The sequence below is a fragment of the Carassius gibelio genome, chromosome A21 (genome assembly GCF_023724105.1).
Source record: "Carassius gibelio isolate Cgi1373 ecotype wild population from Czech Republic chromosome A21, carGib1.2-hapl.c, whole genome shotgun sequence".
NCBI classification, from domain to species: Eukaryota; Metazoa; Chordata; class Actinopteri; order Cypriniformes; family Cyprinidae; genus Carassius; species Carassius gibelio.
In genome coordinates this window covers 1,192,573-1,209,960 of record NC_068391.1, presented here as the reverse complement: position 1 = coordinate 1,209,960, position 17,388 = coordinate 1,192,573, and the positions used below count along the sequence as shown (strand labels likewise).

At 41.8% G+C, this 17,388-nt stretch overlaps 1 protein-coding gene across 1 annotated transcript in view; it reads right to left on the bottom strand.

Annotated features, from left to right (window-relative positions):
• Positions 1–17,388, bottom strand: part of LOC127941565 (alpha-adducin) — a 190,907-nt gene that overhangs the window by 138,060 nt on the left and 35,459 nt on the right. The window lies entirely within an intron of this gene.

Below are 17,388 nucleotides of genomic sequence, written 5' to 3'. Positions count from 1 at the left end.
CTATACCTCCCAACAAAATTATGGATCGTTTTTGTAGTATTTACAAATGTTAACACACAACATCCCACAATAGCAAAAACAATGTTCCAAACCTTAGATACAGTATAAAAAAAATCTGCTTCTGCAATGATATCAGTTCAAAAACAATTTATCTTAGCTGATTTATGTTGTGTAAATTGGGCCAACCACAGCTGATTCCAATCTGGCTTAGACTCAATTGCAGGGGTTATTTTTTTCTATTACACTGACACTTATACAATACAGTAAAAGGAGGACTTTGAAGAGTGATATTTTTGGAAACAGAAACAGAAAAAGACAAACACTAATGTATGGACGAGGAAGAGTAAGAGCAAGGGCCCAGTGAGAGGAGCAGGAGCAGTGAACAGTGAGAAGAGCAGGAGCAGTGAGAGGAGCAGGAGCAGTGAACAGTGAGAAGAGCAGGAGCAGTGAGAGGAGCAGGAGCAGTGAGAGATGCAGTGAGAGGAGCGGGAGCAGTGAGAGGAGCAGGAGCAGTGAGAGGAGCAGGTGCAGTGAGAGGAGCAGGAGCAGTGAGAGGAGCAGGAGCAGTGAGAGGAGCAGGAGCAGTGAGAGGAGCAGGTGCAGTGAGAGGAGCAGGAGCAGTGAGAGGAGCAGGAGCAGTGAGAGGAGCAGGTGCAGTGAGAGGAGCAGGAGCAGTGAGAGATGCAGTGAGAGGAGCGGGAGCAGTGAGAGGAGCAGGAGCAGTGAGAGATGCAGTGAGAGGAGCGGGAGCAGTGAGAGGAGCAGGAGCAGTGAGAGGAGCAGGAGCAGTGAGAGGAGCAGGTGCAGTGAGAGGAGCAGGAGCAGTGAGAGGAGCAGGAGCAGTGAGAGGAGCAGGAGCAGTGAGAGGAGCAGGAGCAGTGAGAGGAGCAGGTGCAGTGAGAGGAGCAGGAGCAGTGAGAGATGCAGTGAGAGGAGCGGGAGCAGTGAGAGGAGCAGGAGCAGTGAGAGATGCAGTGAGAGGAGCGGGAGCAGTGAGAGGAGCAGGAGCAGTGAGAGGAGCAGGAGCAGTGAGAGATGCAGTGAGAGGAGCGGGAGCAGTGAGAGGAGCAGGAGCAGTGAGAGATGCAGTGAGAGGAGCGGGAGCAGTGAGAGGAGCAGGAGCAGTGAGAGATGCAGTGAGAGGAGCGGGAGCAGTGAGAGGAGCAGGAGCAGTGAGAGATGCAGTGAGAGGAGCGGGAGCAGTGAGAGGAGCAGGAGCAGTGAGAGGAGCAGGAGCAGTGAGAGGAGCAGGTGCAGTGAGAGGAGCAGGAGCAGTGAGAGGAGCAGGAGCAGTGAGAGGAGCAGGAGCAGTGAGAGGAGCAGGAGCAGTGAGAGGAGCAGGTGCAGTGAGAGGAGCAGGAGCAGTGAGAGATGCAGTGAGAGGAGCGGGAGCAGTGAGAGGAGCAGGAGCAGTGAGAGATGCAGTGAGAGGAGCGGGAGCAGTGAGAGGAGCAGGAGCAGTGAGAGGAGCAGGAGCAGTGAGAGATGCAGTGAGAGGAGCGGGAGCAGTGAGAGGAGCAGGAGCAGTGAGAGATGCAGTGAGAGGAGCGGGAGCAGTGAGAGGAGCAGGAGCAGTGAGAGATGCAGTGAGAGGAGCGGGAGCAGTGAGAGGAGCAGGAGCAGTGAGAGGAGCAGGAGCAGTGAGAGGAGCAGGTGCAGTGAGAGGAGCAGGAGCAGTGAGAGGAGCAGGAGCAGTGAGAGGAGCAGGAGCAGTGAGAGGAGCAGGAGCAGTGAGAGGAGCAGGTGCAGTGAGAGGAGCAGGAGCAGTGAGAGATGCAGTGAGAGGAGCGGGAGCAGTGAGAGGAGCAGGAGCAGTGAGAGATGCAGTGAGAGGAGCGGGAGCAGTGAGAGGAGCAGGAGCAGTGAGAGGAGCAGGAGCAGTGAGAGATGCAGTGAGAGGAGCGGGAGCAGTGAGAGGAGCAGGAGCAGTGAGAGATGCAGTGAGAGGAGCGGGAGCAGTGAGAGGAGCAGGAGCAGTGAGAGGAGCAGGAGCAGTGAGAGGAGCAGGTGCAGTGAGAGGAGCAGGAGCAGTGAGAGGAGCAGGAGCAGTGAGAGGAGCAGGAGCAGTGAGAGGAGCAGGTGCAGTGAGAGGAGCAGGAGCAGTGAGAGATGCAGTGAGAGGAGCGGGAGCAGTGAGAGGAGCAGGAGCAGTGAGAGATGCAGTGAGAGGAGCGGGAGCAGTGAGAGGAGCAGGAGCAGTGAGAGGAGCAGGAGCAGTGAGAGATGCAGTGAGAGGAGCGGGAGCAGTGAGAGGAGCAGGAGCAGTGAGAGATGCAGTGAGAGGAGCGGGAGCAGTGAGAGGAGCAGGAGCAGTGAGAGATGCAGTGAGAGGAGCGGGAGCAGTGAGAGGAGCAGGAGCAGTGAGAGATGCAGTGAGAGGAGCGGGAGCAGTGAGAGGAGCAGGAGCAGTGAGAGGAGCAGGAGCAGTGAGAGGAGCAGGTGCAGTGAGAGGAGCAGGAGCAGTGAGAGGAGCAGGAGCAGTGAGAGGAGCAGGAGCAGTGAGAGGAGCAGGAGCAGTGAGAGGAGCAGGTGCAGTGAGAGGAGCAGGAGCAGTGAGAGATGCAGTGAGAGGAGCGGGAGCAGTGAGAGGAGCAGGAGCAGTGAGAGATGCAGTGAGAGGAGCGGGAGCAGTGAGAGGAGCAGGAGCAGTGAGAGGAGCAGGAGCAGTGAGAGATGCAGTGAGAGGAGCGGGAGCAGTGAGAGGAGCAGGAGCAGTGAGAGATGCAGTGAGAGGAGCGGGAGCAGTGAGAGGAGCAGGAGCAGTGAGAGATGCAGTGAGAGGAGCGGGAGCAGTGAGAGGAGCAGGAGCAGTGAGAGGAGCAGGAGCAGTGAGAGGAGCAGGTGCAGTGAGAGGAGCAGGAGCAGTGAGAGGAGCAGGAGCAGTGAGAGGAGCAGGAGCAGTGAGAGGAGCAGGAGCAGTGAGAGGAGCAGGTGCAGTGAGAGGAGCAGGAGCAGTGAGAGATGCAGTGAGAGGAGCGGGAGCAGTGAGAGGAGCAGGAGCAGTGAGAGATGCAGTGAGAGGAGCGGGAGCAGTGAGAGGAGCAGGAGCAGTGAGAGGAGCAGGAGCAGTGAGAGATGCAGTGAGAGGAGCGGGAGCAGTGAGAGGAGCAGGAGCAGTGAGAGATGCAGTGAGAGGAGCGGGAGCAGTGAGAGGAGCAGGAGCAGTGATAGATGCAGTGAGAGGAGCGGGAGCAGTGAGAGGAGCAGGAGCAGTGAGAGGAGCAGGAGCAGTGAGAGGAGCAGGTGCAGTGAGAGATGCAGTGAGAGGAGCGGGAGCAGTGAGAGGAGCAGGAGCAGTGAGAGGAGCAGGAGCAGTGAGAGGAGCAGGTGCAGTGAGAGGATCAGTGAGAGGAGCAGTGAGAGATGCAGGGAGAGATGCAGGAGCAGGAGCAGGAGCAGTGAGAGATGCAGTGAGAGGAGCAGTGAGAGGAGCGGGAGCAGTGAACAGTGAGAGGAGCAGTGAGAGGAGCAGTGAGAGGAGCAGTGAGAGGAGCAGGAGCAGTGAGAGATGCAGTAAGAGGAGCAGGAGCAGTGAGAGATGCAGTGAGAGGAGCAGTAGAAGTGAGAGATGCAGTGAGAGGAGCGGGAGCAGTGAGAGATGCAGTGAGAGGAGCAGGAGAAGTGAGAGATGCAGTGAGAGGAGCCGGAGCAGTGAGAGATGCAGTGAGAGGAGCAGGAGAAGTGAGAGATGCAGTGAGAGGAGCAGTGAGGGGAGCAGGAGCAGTGAGAGGAGCGGGAGCAGGAGCAGTGAGAGGAGCAGTGAGGGGAGCAGGAGCAGTGAGAGGAGCAGTGAGGGGAGCAGGAGCAGTGAGAGGAGCAGGAGCATTGAGAGGAGCAGTGAGAGATTTTATTTTACCCCCCCCCCTCTCCTTTTTTTATTCTGGGCTTTTTTCTGTTGTTGTTTTTTTGTTCAGAATGCTCTTATGTGTTTCATGGATATTTTGTTCACTGTAAGCAATACTGTCAAACCTTTTCTGTTCTATCATACCGTGTTTCTACTGTACCTCCTGCAGTAAACAGTAAAGGAAAAATAGCTTTTTACTGGAATGCTTTTGAATGTGAACATTACTGTACATTTGGACATACAGTTCCTAACCAAGAAATTTAGTGTAAAACAGTGAATTGCATGTTTTGCATGCAAATACCTGTAAAACTGAGACTGAAAAGTCTATGCAGTTTTTGTAATGTCAACAATAGCCAGTATTTTGAAACCTGGTGTACTTTGATTGACTGCATGTACCTTTTGAGGTGAAAACAAGTGTTATTCTTTGACAGAATAATTTAATTTTGAGTCAGATTTCCAGTGTTTTGGTAAAGTTGGTGTGTTGACAGAAAGATGTGTTCTATTTTGAAATTAAGATTTAGTATAAATTTAACAAAATGTGTTTTCGAGAAGAAAATTATCCATTTGGCCAATTGTGTTTTGTAGGTGTGAGTCTGTGTTAAGAGTTTAGAAAAAGTATCTGAAGTATGGGTAAGCGCTTGTTAGCGATTGAAAAAAACTGTAATGTAGACAATGTATTAAAGGATTAATAAAATAGTTACAGTATTTGGTTTTGTGGTTATCATGATCTAAATGCATGATACTGGATGACCAATGGTTAATTTTAATAAAACTCAAACAGTCAGATTATTACATTTTACCAAATAAAATTGAGGTCGTTTTAAAAGATGTTACTGTTTTTGTTAATGAACATAAATTTTACATAGTAAATCTGCTCCTAACTGAATCTAATACTGCTGCAAATCATTGTCAAATATGCATTTTGAGACAAAATATATCTAATATTAATATTGCTGCCTGCACTGTAAACTGTGCTGAAGATCCGTGCCATCAAAGTCAGGCAACACAAACCTGTTTCAAGACTTGAAACAATATCCCCCATTAGCACATCCAGGAACTAAGAAATACATTTTCCAATAAATATATTTATTTTGTTAAGGAAAAATAACAAATGTTTGAATGTTCTACCTCAGATTTGTGAAATGTTCACCTGTTTGGCAAGTGTTTGTCATGATATGTTCTGACAATAAAGAGTAGTTTAAAACCACAATTAATGCTCTGGTTTCTACAACTTTCACTTAGGAGCAAATATCTGCCTTTAAACTTGAAAGAAATAAAGATTTGACATTTATTGTGATAATTATCGATATCGACTAATATAAAACAATTATCGTGATAACTTTTTTGCCATATCCCCCAGCCCTAGTTATTAGTTACTAAACTGCTTAGTCATTTATACTTGCCTTTATATTTGCTGATGAACTGCTCTCGAAGCCCAGGCTTGTCAGTTTTACAGGTAATGTGATGCTCAGCATCCTGCAGAGGTTTCCTACGTCTTTTATTTCCCAGCATGGCGACTTTCTTTCTTGAAATGACTGGAAAAAATAAATACAAATAAATATAAGGTGAACGAAATAAACAAGCATATTTTAAAAAATCCTGTTGATCTTACTGGAATTGTTCACCAAAAACACACATAATTAACATACTAACCCTCATATCCAAACCGGTGTTGTGTTTTTCTGTGGAACAAATCTTTATATTATATATTTTTTTTTTTTTAATGGAAATGTCATTAATGCCAAAAACCATTGGTTCTTGTGTGTCTTGTAACCACAATTGATGTCAATCTATATTTGATTTAAGAGCTAAAGTATATGGGAGATTTTCAGTCAATAACCAGCTAGATTTATATGGACTATTTTTAATGTGCTTTTTGTCTGCTTTGGAGCTTGAAACAAAATACAATTTTTATAAAGTATCAATTCATGGTCATTGTGCAAAAAAATCTCAGTGAAGATAAATTATTAAAATAAAACATTCCACTAAAAAACCAATTCGGGGGCAAATAATGTAATAATGTATTACATAAAATATAATATATAAAATAATGATATTAAAAAATGAGAATGAATTATTTCAAATTACTGTTGATATTTTACAACACTTTTGAGAAAAACAATGATTTAGAAAACTACCACTGACTCGGTTGTCTTGATTACTTTGTAGAACCTAAAGTACTATTATATGAAAAATAACAAAATTATATTTAATAGTCAATTTTATATATACAATTTGTTTTCATTATTGCAACAAATCATCAAATGACACAGGCTTAGAAGCAAACTCAAATACAATCGAGAAGTAAATAAAACCCTATTACAAAAAATAACTAAACCACTAAAATAAACATACATCGTACTATATTTCATATTACACAATGTATTTAGTTATCATGCATTTTCAGGACAAGTCTTGATCTCACCTTTCCTCCTGGTGGGTTGTTTGTCGTCTGTTTCGCGCGTTCCATCGTCACGTGTCTGCATTTCCCGGGAAAACACCACCGTCGCTGACTTGCGTAAATGACGTAGTTACGTATTTGGATTTCACGTTGAAATTGTGACTACATTTATTTGGCCTAATAGAAAATTATCTGGTGGCAATGATATTTGTTTTGACCACAGTACTGTTTCTTCAAACTTAAAAAAAAAATGTGATGAAGTTAGTCTTTCTAGTGGACAGAGCACATGATCACTTTTTAACCGAGCACCCACCTCAAACTAGGAACCAGTGCGCATGTCCGTACAAGCACTGGTTTAAAAGAGCAAAAAGTACCCGGTGTGCACTTATTTTTATAAAATAACACCACATCATAAAGTTTTTAAGAGAATTACAAATAAGAATATTCAAAACGTGCAGGTCTGCTGTAAACTAGAGCTCACAAGACTTTTGTTAGTTCATTCATTCATCTCATCTGCAGCGAGTCAGTCAGAGACAGTGCTGTGGGGGAAGGGCGCGCGCGCGATCAGAGAGTGCTGTGGGGGAAGGGCGGCTGATCACAGTATGAGCAGCAGAAGCAGATCTCAGCTAGGGCTAGGGCTATAGGGCTATAGTTGAAAATCAAAGTAAGAACTAATAAATCTGTAAACAAACATTTAAACGTGCCAGCTTAATTCATGATTCTTTTAAACACTTTTGTTCTTTTGTATGACTATAACTGCTCTCTCTCTCTCTCTCTCTCTCTATATATATATATAGAGAGAGAGAGAGAGAGAGATACATAGATATATAATTTCTTGAATCATTCTTAAGATTTTCAAACCAGTAAGTGCACTGGTTTGTAAAAAAAATGTACCCAACTTGTACTTAATTTTCTGAAATAACACCACATCATAAAGCTTTTAAGAGGATTACAAATATGAATATTCAAAATGTGCAGGTCTGCTGTAAACAAGAGCTCACAACTGTCTAAATGAGCAACCTAGATCTCTTGAACAGACATCTTATTTTCTATTACAGTTGTTTTCAGTCGCTAACAAGCATTTGTCCAAGCAGTTGTCATATTTTCAAAACTCTAAACACAATTAGCACAGCATCTGTCTATTGTGGCCATACCATTCACACATTTCATGTCGTTTTTACACAATATGGAGTCATTGAACACATTTCCACAATGCTTACATTTTCTGAACAGACAAGCTATACCTCCCAACAAAATTATGGATCGTTTTTGTAGTATTTACAAATGTTAACACACAACATCCCACAATAGCAAAAACAATGTTCCAAACCTTAGATACAGTATAAAAAAAATCTGCTTCTGCAATGATATCAGTTCAAAAACAATTTATCTTAGCTGATTTATGTTGTGTAAATTGGGCCAACCACAGCTGATTCCAATCTGGCTTAGACTCAATTGCAGGGGTTATTTTTTTTCTATTACATTGACACTTATACAATACAGTAAAAGGAGGACTTTGAAGAGTAATATTTTTGGAAACAGAAAAAGACAAACACTGTAATGTATGGACGAGGAAGAGTAAGAGCAAGGGGGCCAGGGAGAAGATCAGGAGCAGTGAGATGGATATTCTGTTCACTGTAAGCAATACTCTCAAAGCTTTTCTGTTCTATCATACCGCGTTTCTACTGTACCTCCTGCAGTAAACAGTAAAGGAAAAAAATAGCTTTTTACTGGAATGCTTTTGAATGTGAACATTACTGTACATTTGGACATACAGTTCCTAACCAAGAAATTTAGTGTAAAACAGTGAATTGCATGTTTTGCATGCAAATACCTGTAAAACTGAGACTGAAAAGTCTATGCAGTTTTTGTAATGTCAACAATAGCCAGTATTTTGAAACCTGGTGTACTTTGATTGACTGCATGTACCTTTTGAGGTGAAAACAAGTGTTATTCTTTGACAGAATAATTTAATTTTGAGTCAGATTTCCAGTGTTTTGGTAAAGTTGGTGTGTTGACAGAAAGATGTGTTCTATTTTGAAATTAAGATTTAGTATAAATTTAACAAAATGTGTTTTCGAGAAGAAAATTATCCATTTGGCCAATTGTGTTTTGTAGGTGTGAGTCTGTGTTAAGAGTTTAGAAAAAGTATCTAAAGTATGGGTAAGCGCTTGTAAGCGATTGAAAAAAAACTGTAATAGCATTTATTAATCAAAACAGTCAATTGAAGTCTGCAAACCCACAGCAGGGCTGATATGCAAGCATCTCATCTGCAGTGAGTCAGTCAGAGACAGTGCTGTGGGGGAAGGGCGCGCGCGCGATCAGAGAGTGCTGTGGGGGAAGGGCGGCTGATCACAGTATGAGCAGCAGAAGCAGATCTCAGCTAGGGCTAGGGCTAGGGCTAGGGCTATAAAATCAAAGTAAGAACAAATAAATATGTTAACAAACATTTAAACGTGCCAGCTTAATTCATGATTCTTTTAAACACTTTTTGTTATTTTGTATGACAATAACTGCTCTCTCTCTCTCTCTCTCTCTCTCTCTCTCTCTCTCTCTCTCTATATATATATATCATTTCTTGAATAATTCTTAAGATTTGCAAACCAGTGAGTGCATTTTTCAAAACAATTGGTACAAACCCAGACAAAAACAAAGCCTGTAACTTGCTCAATATCCTTAATACAATATCAATGAACATCAGTGCCATCAGAATGACAAGTCCTTGTGTCATTGTTTACAAACATGATAGTCAAAATGCTTTGTCATTTTGTCAATATAACAGTGAACTATCATTCAAAAAGTGAAACTTGTATATTATATTCATTCATTACACACAGACTGATATATTTCAAATATGTTTCTTTTAATTTTGATGATTATAACTGACAACTACGTAAAATCCCAAATTCAGTATCTCAGAAAATTTGAATATTACTTAAGACCAATACAAAGAAAGGATTTTTAGAAATGCTGGCCAACTGAAAGGTATGAGCATGAAAAGTATGAGCATGTACAGCACTCAATACTTAGTTGTGTCTCTTTTGTCTGAATGACTGCAGCAATGCGGCGTGGCATGGAGTCGATCAGTCTGTGGCACTGCTCAGGTGTTATGAGAGCCCAGGTGTCTCTGATAGTGGCCTTCAGCTCTTCTGCATTCCTGGGTCTGACATGTCACATCTTCCTCTTCACAATACCCCATAGAAGACAAGTTTGCTGGCCAATTAAGAACAGGGATACAATGGCCCTTAAATCAGGTACGGCTTTGGCAGTGTGTGCTGGTGCCACATCCTGTTGGAAAATGAAATCTGCATCTCCATAAAGTTGATCAGCAGCAGGAAGCATGAAGTGCTCTAAAACTTCCTGGTATACGGCTGCGTTGACCTTGGACCTCAGAAAACACAATGGACCAACACCAGCAGATGACATGGCCCCACAAACCATCACTGACTGTGGAAACTTTACACTGGACCTCAAGCAACGTGGATTGTGTGCCTCTCCATTCTTCCTCCAGACTCTGGGACCTTGGTTTCCAAAGGAAATGCAAAAGTTACTTTCATTAGAGAACATAACTTTGGACCACTCAGCAGCAGTCCAGTCCTTTTTGTCTTTAGCCCAGGTGAGACGCTTCTGAGTGTTCAAGAGTGGCTTGACACCAGGAATGCGACAGCTGAAACCCATGTCTTGCATATGTCTGTGCGTGGTGGTTCTTGAAGCACTGACTCCAGCTGCAGTCCACTCTTTGTGAATCTCCCCCACAGTTTTGAATGGGTTTTGTTTCACTATCCTCTCCAGGATGTGGTTATCCCTATAGAGCTGGTAAGTCCCGCCCCCTCCGTAAAACCCCACTGGACCTCAAAGTTGAAAAACTGTCAATGCAAATGGGATTAATTTCATTAATGGGAGAAAATAATTATTTTCTGGTCCCGTTTGAATTGTGACATGAATGTGAACATATGTTGTCTGTGAATTTTTTATATAATCTTTCGTGTGAAGAATGTTACAATTTAGCAGGTAGAAGTTTGATAGGGGTAGACTTTTTGTGACAGCACTTTGTGGACTACAACTCTTTGCTGCTTTCGACATGTTTGAAACGTCAACAACACTAGCACATGGCTCTAGCTCACGGATCCCGCTAAACATGGCTGTGTCTTTGGTGCACTTCACCACCTTCTTTCAGGGAGAGGACAAAATCTTTGAGGTTGGCGAAAACCACAGGTAAGTCAACTTTATGGGGTGACGTCACATAGGCGACATGTAGTCTTTCTCGTTATGTCCTTTCCACAACTGCTAGCCGATAAATCATACCATATACTGTCACTGTTCACATTCATGGCACAATTCAAATGGGACCAGAAAATAATTATTTTCTCCCATTCACTTGCATTGACGGTTTTTCAACTTTAAGGTCCAGCTGGGTTTTACGGAAGGGGCGGGACTTACCAGCTCTATTGCTTGTACACTTTTTTTCTACCACATCTTTTCCTTCCCTTCGCCTTTTTATTAATGTGCCGGGACACAGAGCTCTGTGAACAGCCAGCCTATTTAGCTATGACCTTTTGTGTCTTGCCCTCCTTGTGCAAGGTGTGGTCATCTTTTGGACAACTGTCAAGTCAGCAGTCTTCCCCAAGATTGTGTAGCCTACAGAACTATTGAGAGACGATTTAAATGTTTTGAGTTAATTAACTGATTAGAGTGTGGCACCAGGTGTCTTCAATATTGAACCTTTTCACAAAATTCTAATTTGGGATTTTCCTTAGTTGTCAGTTATTATCATCAAAATTAAAAGAAATAAACATTTGAAATATATCAGTCTGTGTGTAATGAATGAATATAATATAGAAGTTTCACTTTTTGAATGGAATTAGTGAAATAAATCAACTTTTTGATGATATTCTAATCATATGACCAGCACCTGTATACTTTGTATAAGTGTTTTTTACATTATGCCTCTGGGATAGGCAACTTCGGTCCTGGAGGGCCATTGTCCTGCAGAGTTGAGCTCCATTCCTAATTAAACACACATGAACAAGGCAATCAATGTTTTCAGGATTACTAGATATATACAGGCAGGTGAGTTTTTATCTGGGCTGGAGCTAAACTCTGCAGGACAGTGGCCCTCCAGGACCGGAGTTGCCAATGTAAAATGCAAGTAGACTGCTGTAATATATAATGTAAATATGCTGTATTGCACGACTACAGTATAGTGAACACTGTGTGATTGCACACCTGTTCAAGGACTATGCATTAATTGTGGGGGGAGAGAAACGGTAGAGCATATATTAATAGAATGTGAAGCATACAGAACAGAACGAATCATGCTGTTAGAACAAGTTAAAGAATTAGGTTACACACATTTATCAGTAGAGGGTTTACTTTCCTTTTCTGCATCAAAATCATCAGCATGGCCAGCATGAGATACCTTAAAGAAACAGACTTATTTAATCGAATTTAAGAATAACCAAGAATATATATATATATATATATATATATATATATATATATATATATATATATATATATATATATATATATATATCATTATTATTATTATTATATATTTTTTTTCAATACATATTAGTAGAAATCCGCATTGAAGCTCCACACCCCAAACAGTTGGTGGCGGTAATGCACCAAATTGGTATGCCAACCGCCAATAAAAGAAGAAGAAGCACACCTGTTCAAATGTTTTAATGACTGAGGACACACACGGTTGTTCTCCCAACATTCAGCTCACCTTTTGACCCGCTTCGGCCATAAGGTCATGATATTGAGAACATGATAGTGGCCCTTATTTCTTCAGAATCTTGTCCTCTTCTACCTCTTCCTCTGTTTTACCTCTGTATTCTTCCACCACACATCCTTACTTCTTCCATGCTGTTCACCCTGTTTGTACCTTGTTGTTCTTACATTACCAGAGTGTGTAACACTGTGTTGTGTTGTGCTCTGTCTGTATGCTTCTCAGATGAAGCTTAATGAGATGCACTCTGAGCTATTTTAAGGAACTGGTGGATTATTGGATGATCGAATGCTTTACATTCCCCTTCATTAGTGAAAATCAGAATTCACCTCTGCAATTCAACAATTCAGGAAAAAAATGTCTAAGAGAAGTGTATAGAAAATTTGCTTGACAGTTTATGACAACTACTATTCTGCATTTAATGACTTAATGAATTAATACCTAAATGTTTTGGGGAGTAAGACTTGGGAGAATTCAGCAGAGAACCATACATTTTGATCAACATGGCATTTGATAATGTAAGAAACAGATAAAACGTGTACATAATCAGTTGCATTTGTAATTTGTTCAAATGATGAGCAATTGCTTTTGAGGTGCACAAGTAAGTAGATAACGTGGAGGTTGAATAAGAATTTTAGTCGTGATCTGAGAAATGCCCCAAAGCGACTAAGAAAAACTTCAAATATAATTAATAGAATATAAAATAAAAAGATGTTTGCTGTACCTTCTTTCCTCTATATAAAAATATAATATAATATAAAGTAATATAATGCAATGTAATGTCATATAATATAATTATATAATAAATGAAGGAATATAATGTAATGTAATATAATTAATATAATATATAATGTAATATAAAATAATATAATATTATATAACATAAAGAGAATGTTTGCTTGTTTGCTGTAAGTGAATGTGTTGCTCTGGTTACAGACGCGCGTGCTCTGGGTGGGGGAGGGGCCTGGCTGCGCTGTCAGGGAAATGGCAGGACGCAAAGTTGGAGAAAACACTTAAAACAAATAACATCACTTATAAAAGCAAGCGAATCTGCCTGTTTTCACATATTTTAATTGCTTGTATATTTTTATTGAATAAACTCAGATGTATATCACCACACCCACAATAACAGATTTAAACAGTTGCCCCTCCGCTTTTGGAAGGAAATATGTTACTTTTCAAATTCACATGATGTATTGTGTCTGTCCCTTCCTGCGTCAAACTTGTTCCTACAGCATTAATATCCGATGTAAGTGCTGTAGTCATGGTGACGCGGGGCAGCGCGATCTTTACACACACACGGAGCAGACTCTGATGCGAGAGAAAAACGCGAGGATTAAAAGTTGTAAAACATGCTAATATGAATCGCGAGAGCTCCTGCTGCTCAATGCATATTGGTCTAATCTTATTTAATACTAATTATTGGGAATTTATCTGTAATTTAATGTGGATTATCTGTCAATTCATTCACAATCAACATGTTTTTTGCCTCCGCCATCTTTATTGATGACGTATTGGCCTCTGATTGGTCAGATTACCAAGTCCCGCTCCCATAGCGGCTTCCTGCGCTCTGATTGGCCAGAATCCCCAAAGTGTGTATCTTTTCCGGAAGTGCAGTACTCCTAGAGGGCGCTGTGTTATACACACTTTAGTGGGGGGGCATACACACTTCAGGTACACAAATCAATTAAAAGTGATTTTTTGGGACAAGTGAGATTTTAAGCCTGGAAACCATTTTAGAGCATGCTGAATGCCACTGTATAGTCAAACAAATGAGGACATACAAAATGTCCTCAATTTTTTGGGTGGTCCTCAGTTTACTGGTGTGTATTCTGGTGAATGTACCCAAAAGTGATATAAGTAAGTGCACTGTGAACACACACACACTGTGAACACACACACACACAGAATCAGTGAACACACACACACTGTGAACACACACACTGTGAACACACACACACACAGAGAGCAGTGAACACACACACACTGTGAACACACACACACACACACACACAGAGCAGTGAACACACACACACTGTGAACACACACACTGTGAACACACACACACACACACACACACAGAGCAGTGAACACACACACACACTGTGAACACACACACACACACACACACACACACAGAGAGCAGTGAACACACACACAGAGCAGTGAACACACACACTGTGAACACACACACACACAGAGCAGTGGGCAGCTATAGATCCAGTGCACAGGGAGCAACTGGGGGTTCAGTGCAAGGGCACTTCAGTCATGGGTACTGAGGGAGGAAGAGAGCACTGTTCATTCACTCCCTCCACCTACAACTCCTGCCAGCACCGAGACTTAAACCAGTGACCTTCTGGTAACTAGCTCTCTAACCATTAGGCCAGAGCTGCCCCATGTGAGATATTACTGTAAAAGTACAAACTGTAATTCAAACAAATCATTTTCAGGGCTAATCCTGAATTTGCAATCAGCAGTGTTTGAAATCTCTTCTGTTTTGAATGTGTGCTTCACAGTTTTGACAGCAGTGTGTTAGCATTTGAACAAAGTGCTGTAAATCCACAGTGTTGTGCAGGTTGTGGCTAAAGTCGTGGGATAAGTGTGTAGAGTTTGGAAAACTGTGTTCAAGCAATGAAAAACTAGAGTTTGGTCCACATGAACTGCTGCTGTGCAGAATGTAGTTAAGAGTTTTGCTCATGTGACTCCAGTTGTGCTCACTGTCGTTTAGCAATCGAAAAAAAACCGCAATATCCCATATGTGGAAATTTGTTGTGTCAAAAAATATGCATTTCAATCATCAGCAAAATGTAAAGCCACAGTCAAACACTGACTGGAATTTGTGAACAATGTCACAAGGACTTTTAAAACCATTGATATGATGAAATAAGTCACAGGCTTTTCAAAGTACTCCATTGTGTTCTGCTGTTGGTTGATTTATTTATTTTAATTTATTCTATTTCTAATGTAAACTCTGAAGAACAGGGTCAGGCAAACTTGTGTAGTTCAGTGTAGATCTAGTGTACATATTACAGTACAGTACTGTAAAAGATATGTGACAGTATGCAAGATCACACTGCTAAAGTGAGTACATGCCTCTGCATAATCATGCCGCAGTCGTTTCACCCTTTCAGAATTGTGCTCGAAAGGCACTCAATAAATTTGCTTCATTTGAATATGTTTTTTTTTTTAGGATGCGTGCCAGTGTTGATGTTGAGACCTGATGGATATTGTTGAAACTGACGTGGTTATTGACAATGTTAGCTTGGAGCTGATTGAGTGTTATAGCATTGTTGGCCAAAACCATGTTTCCTATCTCCCTCTCTTGCTGTTCTGTGAACATAGGAGGTCTTCCCCCTTGCCGTTCCTGACCCTCAATACTATGTAGAAAAAAAACCCAGTATACAATAGTACAGTAATTTCACAGCAAAAGGTAAATGCTGACTGCATAGAATACAGTACTGTAAGCAGTTACTGAAACCGTGCAGATGTTTTTGATATAGGAGATTTTTACAATAACTATTTTCCAGTCGAAATGTTCTTATCACACTTGCCACTGTGTATCGGCTTAGATTTGGCTGTACTCGCAGTCCAGACTCCCTCAGCGTCAGGCCGTGGTTGACAACCAGTGTTGTGCGGATCTCATCGTCAGATTCGGTCCTCTTTGAGCACCTTCTTGTCTTCCTCCTCCTCCTCCTCCTCTGCCTCCATCTCTTCCTCTGTTGATTCCTCCTCCTCGTCTTCCTCCACGTTCTTCTCCTCGTCTTACTCTTTCTCTGACTCTTTCCATTGTGCTTGAAGACAGATGAACTCACCTGCTGCTTATACACCTGATTGCTGTGTCTACAACTAAGCAAACAAGTGTTTCCACACCTGATGACTGTTGAACCAGTTGTTTGGACGGTGCGGTAATTTGACAGTCAGTGCTTTGGTATTGCAAGGAAGTGACTTCATGATAGATTTTTGTGTGTAATGTATGTTAAGTGTGTTTAGTGTTTTGCAAATCACTGTGTGTAGAATTTTCCAACAAGTGTGAGGTTGAAAATGTGCTTATAGTTGTGCAAATATGGGCTGATGTTTTGTTCTTGAGTGTAAGGTTTTGCTAATAGTGTACTACTTTTAATTTTAGTGTGTAAGCAATCCAAAAAGACTGTAATAGCAAGGGACTGGATATGATTTGTAATTACACTTCTACTGTTGCTCTGTCAACACACGACAGAATAACATCATTGTGATTGAAAAGAAATGTAAGACAATTTTACAGCAATATAATACACAGAGGAAACACAGACTCTCATCCACAGATTATAACTAACTCAACTATTCTGCATTTAATGACTTATGCTTGTACCATTTACAGCCCAGCACTGCTGAACAAAACCATATCAGAGAAAAACTAAGATAAAATAAAGCAAATTATTTATTCATTACTCAATACTTTGTGTGTGTGTGTGTGTGTGTGTGTGTGTTTTGTGTGTGTGTGTGTGTGTGTGTTTTGTGTGTGTGTGTGTGTGTGTGTGTGTGTGTGTAGGGGTGTGTGTGTGTCTCTGTGTGTGTGTCTCTGTGTGTGTGTCTCTGTGTGTGTGTGTGTGTGTGTGTGTGTGCGCTCGTGTGTGTGTGTGTGTGTGTGTGCGCGTGTGTGTGTGTGTGTGCGTGTGTGTGTATGTGTGTGTGTGTGTGTGTGTGTGTGTGTGTAGGGGTGTGTGTGTGTCTCTGTGTCTCTATCTGTGTGTGTGTGTGTGTGTGTGTGTCTGTATGTGTCTCTGTGTGTGTGTGTCTCTCTCTCTCTCTGTGTGTGTGTGTGTGTGTGTGTGTGTCTGTATGTGTCTCTGTGTGTGTGTCTCTCTCTCTCTCTCTGTGTGTGTGTGTGTGTGTGTGTGTGTGTGTGTGTTTCTTCCTGCTGAACATGAGATGAGTGATGGTGAAACAGTTTTCTCTCAGTGTGAGCTTCACAGTGAATACTTCTACATCTCTCTCCTCAGTGTAGTCCATATCAACAATTATTCTGAGAGAAACCAGCTATACTGAGCTCAATATATCATATACTATTACATTATACAAGCAGCCTGCATACAGTTACAAAATAACCATTCATCAATCAATCATTTTTACTTAAGTATATTAAAAATCAGATACTTTTGTACTTCACTCAACTAAAATGAAAAAAGGAGAACTTCATTCTTTTACTGGAGTAATATTTTATTATACATATCTGTACTTTTATAAGCAGCATGTTTTCAGAGAATGCTGCTCACATTCTCATCTGTGTGGTTTGATTCTGCAGAACCGTGTCTCTTCTAGTGTGAACAGATAAAGTGATTGTTGTTGGATCTTCATCATGTTGTGTCTGGTGTATTTTCCTATTATATTCAGATTCCTCAGCAATGTTTCTACACTGATCTTATTTCC